This window comes from Dipodomys merriami, unplaced genomic scaffold (genome assembly GCF_024711535.1).
Source record: "Dipodomys merriami isolate MVZ:Mamm:240054 unplaced genomic scaffold, mDipMer1.0.p SCAF_349, whole genome shotgun sequence".
NCBI classification, from domain to species: Eukaryota; Metazoa; Chordata; class Mammalia; order Rodentia; family Heteromyidae; genus Dipodomys; species Dipodomys merriami.
Window position 1 is genome coordinate 233391 of NW_027205037.1, and position 17108 is coordinate 250498.

The 17108-nt window shown below is 37.8% G+C and overlaps 1 non-coding gene and 1 pseudogene across 1 annotated transcript; both read right to left on the reverse strand.

Annotated features, from left to right (window-relative positions):
- Positions 1–12243: 12243 nt before the first annotated feature.
- On the reverse strand, positions 12244–12347 carry LOC138803799 (U6 spliceosomal RNA). Its single transcript, XR_011365049.1, has one exon. It is a non-coding gene; the product is annotated as a U6 spliceosomal RNA (small nuclear RNA).
- A 4310-nt stretch (positions 12348–16657) lies between these two features.
- Positions 16658–16757, reverse strand: LOC138803803 (U6 spliceosomal RNA; annotated as a pseudogene).
- Positions 16758–17108: the final 351 nt, after the last annotated feature.

Genomic DNA, 17108 nt, shown 5'->3' on the forward strand with positions numbered 1-17108 from the left:
TAGTAGAAAAAGCCTTTAGGTGTTTAGAGTTTGATTGGAGTGGATTTCTTGAGGTAAAGTGTGGCTGTGGCAATAGACCTTCTTTTGGTCAGAGACAATGGGGTTACCTGTGAGAGCAACACCATCTTCCCACAACCTGCTGAATTTTAAAATTATATTTCGTCTAGTTGTTTGTTGGAGCATTGCAGTTTTTCTGGAATTTAAGGTTTTCTGTATAACTTTGTCTTCAAGTAATCCCACAGCATTAAATATTACATTTAAAAGCTATTCTGTAGCACATAGATTTTGGAATTATAATATTAAGATGAAATTCTTATTGCTTGTACAAAAAAAACCCTTTTAAGTCCAAATGGGAAATATGCTCATTTCAGCAGCCTTGGGTCTCCTTCTTCTTTTTGTTTCTCCAGTATCTTTATTGTTTTGGAACAAGTGTCATGGGTTATCTGTCCATTCCAAAGTAAGACTACTCCATTAAGTTAATAGCAAAGGAATCTAACCTGCCTATCTCTCAAGACAGCTTTGAGTATAATGATAATCTGACCATTCACATTAGTGAATTTTCAGTCATATTGATAATTTTTTGTAAACCAATCATTAAAAAGTTTCCAAAAAGCAAAATAAAGATAATGTTCTGCTTTCTAAGGTTAAAAAACTAGTATTTCAACAAAACACATTCTATTCTTCCCAGATTACATGGTGAAGAATTTTTCTTTCATCATAACCCTTACTACTGAACCCTCCCTTCAAACATGTAGCTTTATTCAATTTTCCTCTTCTAGCTTTCATTTTGGCACTAGCATCAGTAATCTCCTTCTAGTATTTGACAATGAAATTCCATTTATTGATAGAGAGCTCAATTCATATTGACAAAGGCAGATTGGTGAGCATATCATATAACATAAAATATTGAATATTATTAACGTGATCTTATGTAACTATTCCATAAATTAATATAAGTACCACATCAATATGCAATTTCATGTAATTTTTAAAATGCAAAACAATTGCATATCTAGGTCATAAAATAATTCAGATAACTAGTAGAAGAGAATAAGCTAAATCCATTGCATCATTCCCAAAATTCTTTGTAAAATTTTATTTTCCCATTAATATTCACCTCGGGCCCTTCTTTTTCTAACAACCAGTGTCATGTTGATGTCTCTAGATTTTAGTCACCTCTGATTAACCTCTTTCATTTCCACCTCCAGTTAGTCCTTCATGAGGAATAACTTGTCCCAATGTGCCTACAAGAAGACAGTAGTACCCAAGTCGACTGGCTGTGCCCATTCTTCCCTTGCTTTGTTAGGGAAGGGGGTATCAGCAACAAGGTTGCCAGGGACCAGGTGGCTGGAACCATGGTGTTACGAATTATGAGTAACAGAGTAGAGTAGCAGAGAATAGGATACCAGGGAAAGGGGAATTGTGAATTGTAATCGCTGAGTGGCAGTGGCACCAACAGCTTTGCAAGGATTGGGATATCCAGACAGTTTAGCAGGGACAAGGAGGAAAAGAGAACGTGAAAGAGTAAAAGTTGTGAAGGATTAGGGTGGCACAATCAGGTTAAAAAGGTCGTGAGTGTGCAAACTGGGTAGCCAGTACTAGGATAAAGCAATTGGCATGGTACACTGATGTGGTGCAGAGCTCACTGTTTCCAGCTCCAGTTTGGCTGTTAGATTCTTTAGGGAACTACCACTAGCAGCTCATTATCAGCATGTTGCGTTCAGGCATGTTCCATCCATAAATGTCTACTCCAAATAGATTGCAATTTTTGACACTGGCTTTCGGATCTTTTCCCTGAGCATCCTGAGAGCCCACACTCCACAATGCTGCAGAACAGGCTCCACATTGTGAGCTGCAATCACCTTTTACAGATCTCACTGCTCATCTCCAACGTCAATTATCATGGTAGCAAGGGATCGTGTAGTGCTCAGCAGCAGTGCTCTGGGAAGCTACCAGTTCTTACCCTAGCATTCTGGGAGATCCCTTGAAATGGGCAAGAACACTTGCTTTTGCTCTTCCAACTTCTGTGGCTCTGGAAAGCAAGACTGTTCTACCTCAGATGTGTTACTTTGATCTACAGGCCCAAATGTTGCTTCAAACTTTCTCTGTCTCCTCTAGGTAATCATCACCTTTAACTATCTCTCCTTTTCCTACCAGGTAGCTTACTTCATCTCCACATCCTTTCATTCTGCTTTGTATCAACCTGTGGCTTTCACACCAAACCCTTCCAATTTCTCATCTGCCTCTCTAGGTGTGAATCCGGCACAGCAAGCTACATGTAACTTTTGTATCTGTTTATCAACATTGACTCTGGAATCCAAGGTGGTACTAGGCAACTAAGAACATAGGTAGCATCTTAAATACTCTCCAGCCAATCACTGCTTATTGAGAAACATGCAAATGTGCTGTGGTCAGTCTCTCCATCTCCATTACTGGTTCAGTAGAATAAAGTGAAATCAAAATGGAGCCACCAGACAGCTGCTATGGCAGCAACCGAACCAATCATAGATAATTTAGTGAGGGGATATGAATCAAATGTAGTAAGGTAAATGCACAGGTTTATAGGACAGTACACAGGGTTTCCATCAAACAAGTTAGTTTATGTCCAAAATGCCAGACCAATCTTGGGTTCTGTCCTAGATCTTCCTTTTCTGAAGGTACTGAGGACTCCTAGATACAACTCAGACCTAATGACATGGGTGAGTAGAAATGTAGGTGAGTATTGCTTAGTGTTCTGAAGTTGTGCTAAGGTGTTGTCTTGTCATGGCTGACATCTAATCAATGTCCTTTCCTGACCTCCACCACATCTCTTTATTTGGCATAAGTGGCATGTGGAAGATCTAACAAGATCACCTAGAGTTTGGGCCTGGGGTTAAAAACTCCATTTTGTGATCATAAATATTCCACCACTTCCTAAAACAAAATGTAAGGATCAGCAAGGAAGTTGGGTTAGCAATTCAAAAACTTATAATTACTTTATAGTGCAATATCTGAAATCTTCCCTTCCCACCCCTCAGATTCTGACTCCCCAACTGTGTAGACACTCATACACTCTGTTCTCCTGGAGCATTTGAGTGTGGGGCATCATCTGCTTCTTATGTGTACTGCTATACAAAGGGAGATTTTTCTCCTAGGCTCAAAATGACTTCAGTGATTGGTGTACTGTGCAATACCCTAAGGGCATGGTCATTTGTTCACACCCCTAAGTAGAACTGTCAAGGACTAAGGACTAGTCAGGGCTCACTTTCTGTCAGTGGTATTGCTCTGAGGAATTGCTGTCAATGTTGCCCACAGTGCCTAGGCTAAGGTCTCTCAGAAAGGTTCCAAACTCAACCTGCCTGAGTCTGTGAGTTGATCATCATTGAGCAAGTATGTTCCACATTCTGTGAGTCACTCACTTCTGTGGACCTATGCATATGAAGGCCCAAGAAGAGAGTTCCCTGGAAGGAAGGTCCTGGAATGCAAAACATCTACTAGGACAATGGAAACCCATGGTTGGGTGTGCTTAATATGCAATGAAGTAACAAGAAAGAAAGAGACACTGTCAACCACTAAACAAAGGGTCAGAAGGACTGATGGGAAGGGAGCCCCATGATCAGGAATATAAATGGAGCTTTCAAGCCCTTTCAGGCTCTGACTTTCTAGGTTGAAAGTAAGATAACAGATAGCCTGAGTTCCTAAGAGCTCAATGTTTAGACTATATGACTTTTTCAGAACTTCTTTTCCCTCCTCCTGTGTTCTAAGAGGAACAGTTAGTACAGTGCTTCTGTCTCCTAGAGGCAATCTTTCTCATCACACAATGCTTAAAGTAGACAATATATGGAAGCTTCCCTTAAATAAAAAATATGAAGTAGAACACAGTGCTTCTCCTGAATTCCTGGCCCTAAGAAGTTCCCAATTCTGAGCACAGAGTTTTCATGGGTGAGTGTTAATAACCTGAATGGTGAATTTTGAACACTCCCCAAGGCAGATACCGTCCAGTACAGTAGTTGCCAACTATGATCCTGGTTATTAAGACTGAAAAGTCTAAGATATTGAGTCCCAAAAGAGGAAACTGGGCCAAGGAGAGACAACATATCATTGCCTGAAAAGGAGGAAGACAAATTGGAGAATATTTCTCTGAGCATGGACATGGTAGTCATTTCAACAGTTTTCAAATTGTGGCTCATCAGTAGAGACAACCAAGTCAAATCTCACTAAAGCAATACTAAAACATATATCAAAAACTATTTGGATTTCATTACTAACTTCTTTTTTCAAGTGTGTGTGTATGTGTGTGTGTGTGTTTTTGTGTGTGTGTATGTGTGTGTGTGTGTGTGTGTGTTTGTGGTGTCAGATTTTGTATGGGACCGCATTGGTTCTTAAAAAACAACATATTGGTACTATCCTTTAGGTTTCCCATTCAAGACTCGTGTCATTCTAACTCTACCACTTGAAACACACAATTCTGCTGGTTATCTGGAGATCAACATGTAATGGATATGTCAATCTAGGTTGGTTTCAAAGTATGATTTTCAGATCTCACTCTCTGAAGTATATAAGCTATAAGAGTGAGCTTCAATGCTCAGCCCAGTATTTCCAGAAAGTTACTTAATCTTTCTGAATCTCAGAAAGTGAAAAGAACTACTTTGTAGAACTTAGAATATGGTGGGAGTTATGACTGGTTGCATGAAGTATAAGTGTTTGGGATTTGTGGACAGAGACTAACACTCTCATAAAACAACTGATGTTTATATTGAAATGAATTCCAGCAATTGGAAACAAGAGGAATTTTTCTGTTCTTATTTATCCATTGATGGGTAGTGAGGGGGCCACAGAAACTCAAGAAGGACAGGGGAGAAAATGCAGCAGTGGTTCTCTGTAGATATTATGTTGACAATGAACTTATACCACTTGTGGACAGGGACAGGTGAAAAAACAGAGAGAGAGTGCAAAGGAAGTGATGAGACTGTCCAAAAAGAAATGAACTCATTACCTGATTTACAAAATGGTGACAATGAGGACAAGCAACTTTATCCATGAAATGTCACAAAGGATACGCTGTGTTCGGTGACTCTAGTGGATAAGTGTAGTCAACGTTAGAGGATGGTCATAGCGATGAGAATAATCAAAGGTTTATATGGGATTACAGAGGTGTGTTTTCTTGAAGATGAATGCTCTTGATTTTGTTGCTAAGCTTGTCATCCCTCTTGAAGTCTCTTGTCTTGCTGCTGGTCCTTTTTAACTGTTTACTCATTTGCTTCAACTGGGCCTTCTTTTCACTTAAAAGGATTATTAACTCCATGTGGTCCTGGTAAGTTATGAAAATAGGAAGCTCCATTATTACTCCATCTTTCTTTTCTACTTTTTATTTGTTCCACTATGAGAATATGAACTCAAGGCCTGGACACTGTGTTTTAGCTTTTTCTGTTAAGGTACTCCATAACTTGAGGTAAAGCTACATTTCCATGGTTTTGGAGAACTAAAGGGAGATTTTTGTCTGGACTGGATTTGAACTTCAATCTTCAGTTTGCAGACTTCTGAATAGTTAAGATTATAGGATTGAGCCGTTAGTGCCTGGCCCCCAAAGCATTTATTTCTTAGCCACAAACATGGGATGCGTCTTATAGAGTTTTGTAATTGAGAAATTCTCATCATATGTGAGAGTTAATGCAATTTCACAGGGAAAGGTTGGAAAGTCAAGAAGTGCTCACTAAACAAACTCAAAATATGGTTTGTTCTTACTTTCTTGATACAACAGCCCCACTGATTTCTCTCATGGATATCTTCTAATCTACTTCTAATTTTACTTCTAATTCACAAGTGGATATAACTCAGTTTCATTTAACTACATGAATTCTTGTTACATGTGTTACTGAACTACATTACATCTGAGGCCTAGTGACTAACTGAAATCATCAATTTAATCATAAATGACCCCTCCTCTTTTGCAATAACTTAGACTCCTTCAGGGGTCTGAGACACCAAGATACTTCCGGAGACACAAGCCCCTTCTCCTATCAGACTTGCCAATGCAGAAGAAGCAACTGTTCCCTTCAACCCTTATAGGAAACTTGCCTGTAACATGAGATTCTCAGCAGTGAGAAGGGTGTTCAAACTACACCTGCCTGGACACTGCTGGCTCACCTTCTGAAACGTCTCAAGCCTTTCATCAATAATGCTGTCTGCTGTATGTAGAATTGTTGTTTGTCTACACCAGCCATCCAGACATCTCCTTATTCTGTTCATTGAATAGGATCCACGAATTGAGTCTGTCTATAATCTCCTCTTTGCTGATAATCACCTACAGAGAAAAATGCATTTGGCTGTTGAAGACAGCAAAAAAAATGGTGCCCTTCCCTCCTATTAATGGAGTGTGAATTTCATTCATTTTAGTCAGCATCTTTGAGGACTTATATCTGTGTTTTTCCTCTCAGAAACCTAGGGTTCAACATCATCAGACATTCTCATGAAGTAACAACTCTAAGTGACCAACAACACTTTTACCCATTGCAAATCTATTACCATCAGGTCACAACAAACCTTATAAACAAGAAAGGCTGAATATATTAAGCACCCCATAAATTCTTCTGCTTTATATCCTTTCAATATGTATTTTCGAATGATGATAACCTAATTTAATTCTGATGATATTTTTTCTCTTAAAATTAATCAAATTCTTACATGATTAAGGCCAAATGTCCTGCTTATTTAATTAAAAAAACTATAATTCACATAATGTAAAACCAAATATTATAAAACAACATATCAGGAAGATTCATATATATATATATATATATATATAGATAGATAGATAGATAGATAGATAGATAGATAGATAGATATAGATAGATAGATAGATAGATAGATAGATATAGATATAGATATAGATATAGATATAGATATGATGGAAGATTCATACATAGTAAAATAAAAGAAACCTTAAACCAATGCCCATCACTCATTTGATCCTGCACCTGTAGTGGAAGAGGGTGATTTTACCTATAAATCATGGAAATGTCATCTCAATCCAGTCTACTCTACACAGGCTAACCCCAAAATACCCAATGCTTCATTACTTACAAACAACTCTAGCAAGTAGACTTTATTTAGCATAGGATTCTCCTCCCTACAATGATAAATGGATTATGCTAATAAATTTGAAAGTAAATAGTTCAAAACAGCCTGGCTGAGAGTACAAAAGGATTTTGAGGTCTTAAAAATCTTGAAATACTTCCAGTTAAAAAGGGGCCACAGAAGGCCCATTGCTAAAGTTTTAACATGAAGTTCATAAATACGAAAGCAAAGGGATTTTCTTCTTACACACAAAAACCTCATCAAGGATTTTTGAGTGAAGCAAAATTACCAACTGTAGCACCATCTACCCAGCCAAATGTATTGAAAGGGTTTGAAAGTCTATCCCTAGAAACCCAAGTTTTGTTTCTAACTCTCTGACATGTATTTATTTCAACTTTTAAACCTTTAGTTTTTCATGGCTCAGAATTCCTAGTTAATCTCACAATGGCCCTACATACTGCTCTACATTAACTTTTGGAGAACTTTCCTAGAACACCAAACACATTCTTTTTGTATAAAATTTGAATAGAAAATTTAAATTGACTTTTTTAAAAATGAGACGAATAAATGCTCATTCTGATATAAAATATAGGTCAACACTTCAATTTAGAGGACAATGAAGTTAATATTTAGTTGAAATTTATTTACTAATTATATATATATATATATATATATAAGTTGATAAATACGTGACATCTCCTTTTAAAAAACTAAAAAAATTATTGTTTCTGAAGTAGTCATCACATACAATTTCTCTTCAACTGGCATTATTTTGGGGCTAATTTTCTAAATTAAAGAGTGTAAGAAATGTTTTTTAAAATATAATTAGTGCAGATTTCTAAGCAAAAGTTTCATCTGGCTATGGACACATATTTTGTTGGTTTGTCCAGTTATCTTTGTGGTGACTATCAAACTAAGAATTTTAGGAAAACTAGGCAAACTGTCACTAGCCATACCTAGGATTATTTTATGTTCTATTTATTTTAATTTTTGTGCTGATCTTGGGATTTGCATGCATTGCCTGAACAATTTCCATAAAATTTTTCTGCTCAAGGTTATGACTTTAAAACTTGGGCCACAGTTCTACATCCAACCTTTTGGTTGTTAATTAGAGAAAAGACTCATAGACATTCTATCATTAGGTCCAACTTCACACCAAGCTTCTCAGTATCCATAATATCAAGGACTATAACCATGAGCCACTGTTAGCTACATGATGTGTTTTTTAAAGCATCTGTAAATAATAATAGAAAACTATCACCATTACTAAAGGCTCAAACCTGTAAATCTAGCAATTTCAGAGGCTGAAATCTATAAGATCATGTTTTAAAACTAGACTTGTCAGACAATTCAGAGTTTATTTGTTTAACCTGCAGGACCCAGGGTTTAAGTCAGGCCTAGGCACTGTATATGAGTTACTTTTGATTAAGGCTAGTGCTCTACCTCTTGAGCCACAGTGACACTTCCAGCTTTTCCTAAGTAGATATTAGACGGAAGTGGTAAGGAAACCTCACAGTTTCGCTCTTAACTGTCATCCAAAAACTAAGCCTTCAAAGTAGCAAATCAGAGATTCTTACCTTCAACTAAGCAGCAATAAAAATACTGAAGGTGTGATTCAAGTGGTATAGTGTCAGCCTTGCTTGGAAAAAGTTATGGCAATTCAAGCCTCAGTATTGGCACGTATGTACACAGAAGCATGCACATACATACATATAAAGGGTCCTATACTCAATTCCCTGGGATTAAAAAAATAAAATATTAAATTAAATTAGGACAAAAATAAGAAATTCAAATTCCTAAAAAAACAAAAACAAAAACAAAAACAAAAACTACCATAGCCGGGTGGTGGTGGCTCACACATAAAATCCTAACTAATCAGGAGGCTGAGATCTGAGGATCACGATTCAAAGCTAGCCCAGGAAGGAAAAGTCCATGAGACTCTTATCTCCAAGGAACCACACAGAAAACTGGAAGTGGCACTGTAGCTAAAGTGGTAGAGCATTAGCCTTGAGCTGAAGAGCTTAGGGATAGCACCCAGGCCCAGAAGTCAATCCCCACGACCAAGAAAAACAAACAAACAAACAAAAAACTGCCATAACTGAATTGTGACTTAGGTGGTAGATTTCTTTCTTCCCATAAATGAGGTATGAGTTCAATCCCGAGTTGTTCATACCAAAGCAATCCAATAAAAGCACACTAAGAACTATCTAAAAAAAATGTCATTCGTTGTAAAGAAAATTAAAACTTATGAAAATAATTGAAAGAGAACTAAAAGGAGAACCATGGCTCAATAGTGAACAGCAACTTAAGCCAAATCGCCATTTCCAGGTTTTAGCTATTTATTGGCAAAATGAATATCACAGACATTGCTGCTTGGGATCCCTTTGAATCTGGATCCTCAGATTTCAGCCTCCTATGTAACTGGGATTACAGGTGTAAGGCACCAGCAATCTGAGATATGCATTTATTTTGTCATGTTATGTGGCAAATTATCACAAATTTATTTGTTTGGCCACTGAATACAAACTATTGTAGGATATAAGATTGGGCTGGTAACTTGGGTGTGGTTTGTCTATAGTAGCTGCTCAGTTTCTAGCAGGGGCAACTACCCTATAGTCTCTCACAGAATGTGGGGATCTCTTACAAGCTTACGGGATGCCTAGTAGGGTTTAAGTTCTGTGGTGGTGAGACTGTGGTTTCTGCTTTCTGGTCTCCTATCATACAGCCACTGTTGTCAGCTCCTAGGCACCCCCATACTTTCTTGACAAACATATTCTCCTTACTGTTTGCTTCATTCTGTTTGCATCACTGACTTCTAGAAAGGCCTTAATTTGCACTCACACCTTGGAAATAACTCATACCAACTCTTGTGGGAACTAATTACATTTGTAGAATCTGTTTAATTTTGTTATCTACCGGAGCATATAGTGGGGTTAGATCCTGCCAGACTGGAAGATAAAAGACTTCCTAAGGGTCTGAGTTGTTGTGTATCACCTGATACACATAAAAAGCTATTTATTGGGGCTGGGAAGGTGGCTCAGTGGTAGAGCGCTGGCCTTGCATCCATGAGGCCCTGGGTTCGATTCCTCAGCACCACATAAGCAGAAAAAAATCCGGAAGTGGCATTGTGGCTCAAGTGGTACAGTGCTAGCCTTGAGCTGAAGAGATGAGGGACAGCGCCCAGACCCAGAGTTCAGGCCCATGACCGGACCCCCTCCCCCCAAAAAAAGCTATTTATTATCTGGGCACTGGTGGCTCATTCCTGTAATCCTAGCTATCTGGAGGATGAGATCTGAGGCTCCCAGTTCAAAGGCAGCCTGGGAATGAAAGGTTTATCTCCAATTAACCACTCAGAAAGATGGAAGTGGTACTGTAGCTCAACTGGTAGAGCACTCACTTTGAGCTGAAGAGCTGAAGGATTGCCACGCCGACTCCAGTGGAGTCTGGTTAGCATGGGAAACCATCTATCAGACCTAAGATAGGGGCTTCAGAGACCTATCTCTGAGTTTTGGGACTTTACCGAAGTCTACCTCAGAGAATGGGGCTTTACAGAAACCTATCTCCAAGTTTTGGGACATCACCGAAGTCTACCTCGGAGAATAGGGCTTCTAAGAGGCCTACTCCTGGAAAAAGGCTGGCAAGCCCCTGGGAAAGATGTGTTTCTGCCTTTCTTTTCCTCACTGTAGAAGAGTGCCTATTAATCTTTTACTGTTTCTGCTGTTCATTGTACTTACTCATTGTCAACGTTCCCTTATTCAAAGCTCTTTCTTAAGAGTGTTGACGACTCCAATATCTGATGAGTGTCTTAAAAATATGACTAACTCACCAGAGTTAAGTGCTACCCTGAAACCCCTCTTATGGAGGCTAGTAGACAACTCATAAGCAAATATAAAAGTATTGGGGGTTTCACAATGTCACTTCAGCAGAAGGAATTGTTTGTAAGAGATTTGCAAAAAGCTGTAGGCATGGCTAGAACAGAAAGAATGTATGGCAATTGCTGAGGTAACTACTTAGGAGAAAGAACTTCTTATTACTCTCTTTCATTTACTAAGATACTTGCTAAATCTAAGTCTCGTTGGTGTTTACTATTAAAGAAGGAACAGAAAAGATCTGATGGGACAGTTAAGGCCTCTATAGAAATAAGGTAATGGTTAGTTGGTGACAAACATAAAAACCCATTATATTTCTTAGAGATAAGACGGAAACAAGTGCCTATCAGGCAACCAGCTGGTGACCACCCAAGAATGAAGCCCTGCAGCAAGGTTGTGTAACCTTTTGCCCTTTCAGGCCACCAGGTGGTGACCACCCAAGAATGAAGCCCTGCAGCAAGATTATGTAACCTTTTGCCCTTTCTTATGGAGATTTTTGCTATAAAAGTCTGTTATCCTCTGCATTAAATCGCACTCAGCATCCACTCCTCTTGTGTGTGAGTTGTCTGTTTGCCATCTCCCCACATATTCCAGTTCCTCCCCTAGGTGTCCTCTGTCATCCCGACAGAATCCGGTCAGCGGCAAAGGATTGCACAGAGACCAGATTTGAATCCCCAGAGTTGAAAAAAAAAGAAAAACATTGAAAAAAGCTATTTATTATTCTAAGTGTCCTCAATTTCAGACACTGGTAATGTTGAGTTATTGTTTGACATTAACCAATGAAGTGTGAAATTTAAGAAAATGAAAGATAGTTCCTTGGGTGGAGTGGAAAATATTTCGGCAGTTATAGGAAATGAAACACAATTAAGAGTTAAATTGAGGATACATTCAATAGCAGTGGCTGTGGCTTCAGAGATGGGACAGAGCTAAACATGTTAGACATATGTTAAAAAGAGAACATGGGGCTTGGAATGTGGTTTAGTGGTACAGTGCTTGCCTAGCATGCATGTAGCCCTGGGTTCAATTACTCAGTACCACATAAACAGAAAAAGCCAGAAGTTGCCCTGTGGCTCAGGTCAAAGGGTGCAAGACTTGTGCAAAAAAGAAGCTCAGTGACAGTGTGCAGGCCCTGAGTTCATGCTCCAGGACTGCCAAAAAATAAAAAGAGAGAACATGTCAATAATGAATGAGGGAGGGATCCAGAAACCAAATTCCTCACTGAATATTTTCTCTATTTCAATATCATTCCAGAGAGAAAAATTAGGCATAAAGATGGTCCAGAAAGAACATATCTCATGAAGAAATACAAGATTTAAAAAAAAATATGGAACACTTCACATATTTGCATGTCATCCTTGTGCAGGGACCATGCTAATCTCTGTATCGATCCAAATTTAGTATATGTGCTGCCAAAGCGAGCACTACAAAAAAATTTTTTTTACTGCAACTGGCCTGTAGAGACAATCCATCAGACATAATTGTGACTTGCAATAGCACAAGAGCTCATTGTAATAGCACAAGTGCTATCTGGATATTATGTATGGGTCCTGAGCATTGATAAGAGCCTAGGTGCTATTCCTATTTTTTTCCTCAAGAATATTACTTAAACCACAGCCCCATTTCTGACTTTTCTGGTGAGGAAATGGAGATAAGAGTGTCATGGACTTTTCCTGGCTCACCTGGCATAACATTGGGATAACACCTGGGATAATATTAATAATGTTATCCCAAAATCTCAGCATTCTGAAGAGCTAGAATTATAGTTATGAGCCATTAGTACACAGAAAAGTATTTATTTTTCAGTGGAATGAATTAAGAATACAGATTCTTAAGGAAAATTCACCCTCAGTACTAAGTAAATCATCAAGAACAGTTCACGTAGATACACACACACACACACACAAGCATACAAGCAGACACAAAAACCCACATAAACGTCTCAGGAATCTGTATTTCTTTCCCCTAAAGAGTAGTATGGTCTAATGGGCAAACTGTGGTGTCACAGTCATGTAATCCCAGATATCAAGAGGTAGGGGTATAGGAGCATGGGGTACTGAGGATGACTTGGGTGAAGTTAGCACAAAATCCTATATTAAAAGCAAAGTGAAAAAGAAAGAAAAAGAGTTGGGTGCATGTAGGCACAAGTGGCAATTTATGTGCCTAGTAAGTTTAAGGCCCTCAGTTTAATCCTCACTTCCATGAAAAAGACAAAAAGAATAAAATCTCAGTCCATTTTGTCATTGTTTAAAATCAATTAAGCTGTATACTTCATGAGGAATATAAGGTCTATTTCAAGCCTAATAGTAGTAGCTGGATAGTCTATATAGCATGGTAGCACATGGGACAAGGCCCTGTGGGTGCATCATATCACAGAGGATCTCAGCATCATGGTATGTGCTAGAATGACAGGGAGTAAGGGGCATAGGTTGCTTTTAACAACTGATAACAGTGATAACGTTAGTCCCTTGAGAGTTGATGAGATAATATTTATCCATTTATGACTGAAACATCTTTTAAAGGTTCTACTTCCTGACACTGCTACATTGAATAGTTAAACTTCAGTATGAGCTTTGATGGTGACAGACCATTAACAGCTTTCTGACAGAGGCAGGTGAGACCATTGGAAGCCAAGGATGTTAATACAACTAGGCACCTTGGACAACTGCTTCGATCTCATTGATTCTGATATTTACTGTACTTGGGGCCATCTCTCAGTCAAGATCCATCAAGTCCATGTCTGTTCCATGTGCCAGTTTCAGTTATGCTGAGTGTTATATAAACCACTAGACAATAGGGAGAAATAGGATGGAGATAGGCACAAAAATGTAAGTTTGGCATTCTTCTTGGCCCTTAAATAACATTAAAAGATTTATGTAGGTAAGTCACGAGAAAGCTCTATGTCATTATAAAATACATATAGCCATGTAATAACTACTCTATCACCCTGAAAGATACCTTGTAGAACAGCTTGTTTACACATAACACAGACACTCCTATGAACACAAAAGATGGAAAAAACAAACAAGTTCCGGTTTACAAAAGTAATTGTCAACCTCAGAGTCAAAGCAGACACCCTGAATACAGTACTGGAAAGAATAGGAAAAACACTAGGTCTCCTTGGCACAGGTCAAAATTTCCTTAATAGAGACCCAGAAACACAACAAATCAAAGAAAGTTTGCACAAATGGGATTTCATGAAACTGCAGAGTTTGTGCATGGCAAAGGACATAACTAGCAAAATCCATAGAAAGCCCACCGATTAGGAGAAGATTAGCCATACAACAGACAAGGATCTCATATCTAAAATGTGCTTGGAACTCACAAAAATATATGCTCCAAAAACAAATCCTCAAAGAAACAACTGCACAATAAATAAGTGGGCTAAAGAATTAAAGAGAAATTTCTCTGAAGAGGAAAGAAGATGGCCAACAGACACATAAAGAAATGCTCAACATTTCTAGCCATAAAAGAAAAGCAAATCACCAAAATTACTCAAGCTGATTTAAAATTTGGCAAAGGAGCAGGGTATAAAAATAACCGTCAAAAATCAATGGCTTTTCTGTATGCCAATAATGAGAAAAGCGTGGTTGAAATCAGGAAAGCAACTCCATTCATAACAGCACCCCCAAAAAAATACCTAGGAATTAATTTAACCAAAGAAGGGAAGGACCTCTATAATGAAAACTTTAAAAACCTGAAAAGGGAAATCAAAACAGAACTTATAAAATGGTAAAAGCTCCCATGTTCCTGGATTGGAAAGATCAACATCGTGAAAATGGCAATAGTTTCCAAGGGTTTCTACCAATTTAATTCAATACCTATCAATATTCCAACCCCTTTCTTCAACGAATTAAAAGAGGCTATCCAAAAATTCATATAGAACAATAAAAAACCCAGAATAGAAAAAAAATATCCTTAACATAAAGAACAGTGATGAAGGAATATCAATACCAAATTTCAAACTCTACTACAAAGCCATCGTAATTAAAACATCTTGGTACTGGCACAAGAACGGACATCAGGAACAATGGAATAGAGTTGAAAAGGCAGAAATGAAAGTACAGACATATAGCTACCTAATCTTCGATAAGGGAGCTAAAAAAATAGAATGGAAGAAAGCCTCTTAAGTAAATTGTGCTGGCAAAATTGATTAATCACTTGTAGAAAACTTAAGCTAGATCCTTATATATCAATCTGCACCAGAATCAATTCCAAATGGATCAAAGCCCTCTGAGTCAAAGCAGACACTCTGATGGAATAGGATGGAATAGGAGAAACCCTAGGTCTCCTTGGCACAGGCCGAATTTTTTTTTAATGGAGACCCAGAAACACAACAAATCAAAGAAAGGTTGGACAAATGGGATTGCATGAAATTGCAGAGCTTCTACATGGCAAAGGACATAGTTAACAAGATCAATAGAAAGCCTATGGATTGGGAAAAGATCTTCACTAGCCATTAAACAGACAAGGGTCTCATATCTAAAATATACCTGTAACTCAAAAAATTAAATCTCCCAACAACAAATCCTCAAAGAAACCACTTCTCCATAAAAAAGTGGGCTAAAGACTCAAAAAGAAACTTTTCTGAAGAGAAAAGAAGGATGGCCAATAGACACATGAAGAAATGCTCAACCTCCCTAGCCATAAAAGAAATGCAAATAAAAAGAACAGAAATACCATCTCACCACAGTTAGAATGGCTATAATCAAGAACTCTAATAACAACAGATGCTGGAGGGGATGTGGATAGAAGGAAACCTTACTGTATTGTTGTGGGAGTGTAAACGTGTTCAACCACTTTGGAAAGTATATGGAGGTTCCTCAGAAGACTCCACATAGAGCTCCCCTATGACCCAGAACTAGCACTTTTGGGCATTTACCCAAATGTTCACAAACAAGATCATACTAATGCTACCAGCACGACTATGTTTATTGCAGCATTATTTACCATAACTAAGATATGGAACCAACCCAGATACCCTTCAGTTGATGAATGGATCAAGAAAATGTGGTATATATACACAATTCCATGCCTCCATAGAATTTCTTTGTCCCATTTGTTAGGAAATGGAAAGACTTGGAACAAATTATATTAAGTGAAATAAGCCATACCCAAAGAAACATAGATCCCATGGTTTCTCTTATTTGCAATAACTAGTATATGTCTGAGAAAAACAGAAATTTTTAGACAAGTTGATTTTAGGCGAAATGAACCCCAAGATAATTTTTTTCTTTCTTGTGATTGTTTCCAACATATTTATAAATTGATTTCTTTGTTGTTTTGTATGTACCTCCCCCATGGTATAAAACCTGTTTTCACTGCATTTGATTCTGGTACCCTGCATCTTGTATATACATTTTTCTAATTTGGAGAGGGTTAGGGAAAACACAAAATGCTTAAATAGGGATACAGGTTGACCCATTGTAAAAATGCAATGTACAAGGCCCTACGTTAAAAACAAACATTAGAACTTCGGAGGTGGGGAGAATACTCGTGGAGGTGGGAGAGAAGGAATGGTAGGGGAAAAACAAAGGAGGAGGTAACAATGCTTGATAGGAAATATACTTGATAGGAAATTACCTTACTCATTTAATTGTAACCCCTCTGCACAGTATTTTTTATAATAAAAGACATACAAAAATTTATTCAATGTATGATTATGGACTGGGCCTTCCACTTACTTTCACACTTCAAACTGGGATCTCTATCTGTCTTTATTTATTTATTTATTTTTAAATCAGGAATGCTACACAAATATGTGAGTCATCATTGCACAAGGGCCATGCTAATCTCTGTATCGTTCCATTTTTTATATATGCTGCCAAAGTGAGCAATCTTTAATTTTTTGTTAATCTTTTTTTCAAGGATAAATCTAATAACACTGTCCCCTAATTTTGTATAAAATTAGTTTTGGACATATATTTAATATGTAATATATTTGTGAGATATATACGTATATACATACTATTTGTCTGCAGGAGTTGGGCACACTGAAACAATTGAAGGCACTGATTTAATTTCACGGCTGTCATTCTATTTTAAGACTTTTAAAAATCAAAACATAGATGACCATAATTTCATCGAATGTCCTGTCCAATATTGATTTGTGTGTATCAGGCAGGCTGTACCTCATGTCCCACAAGAGTGCAAGAATAATAGGGTTTAGCTCATTACATAGTGGCT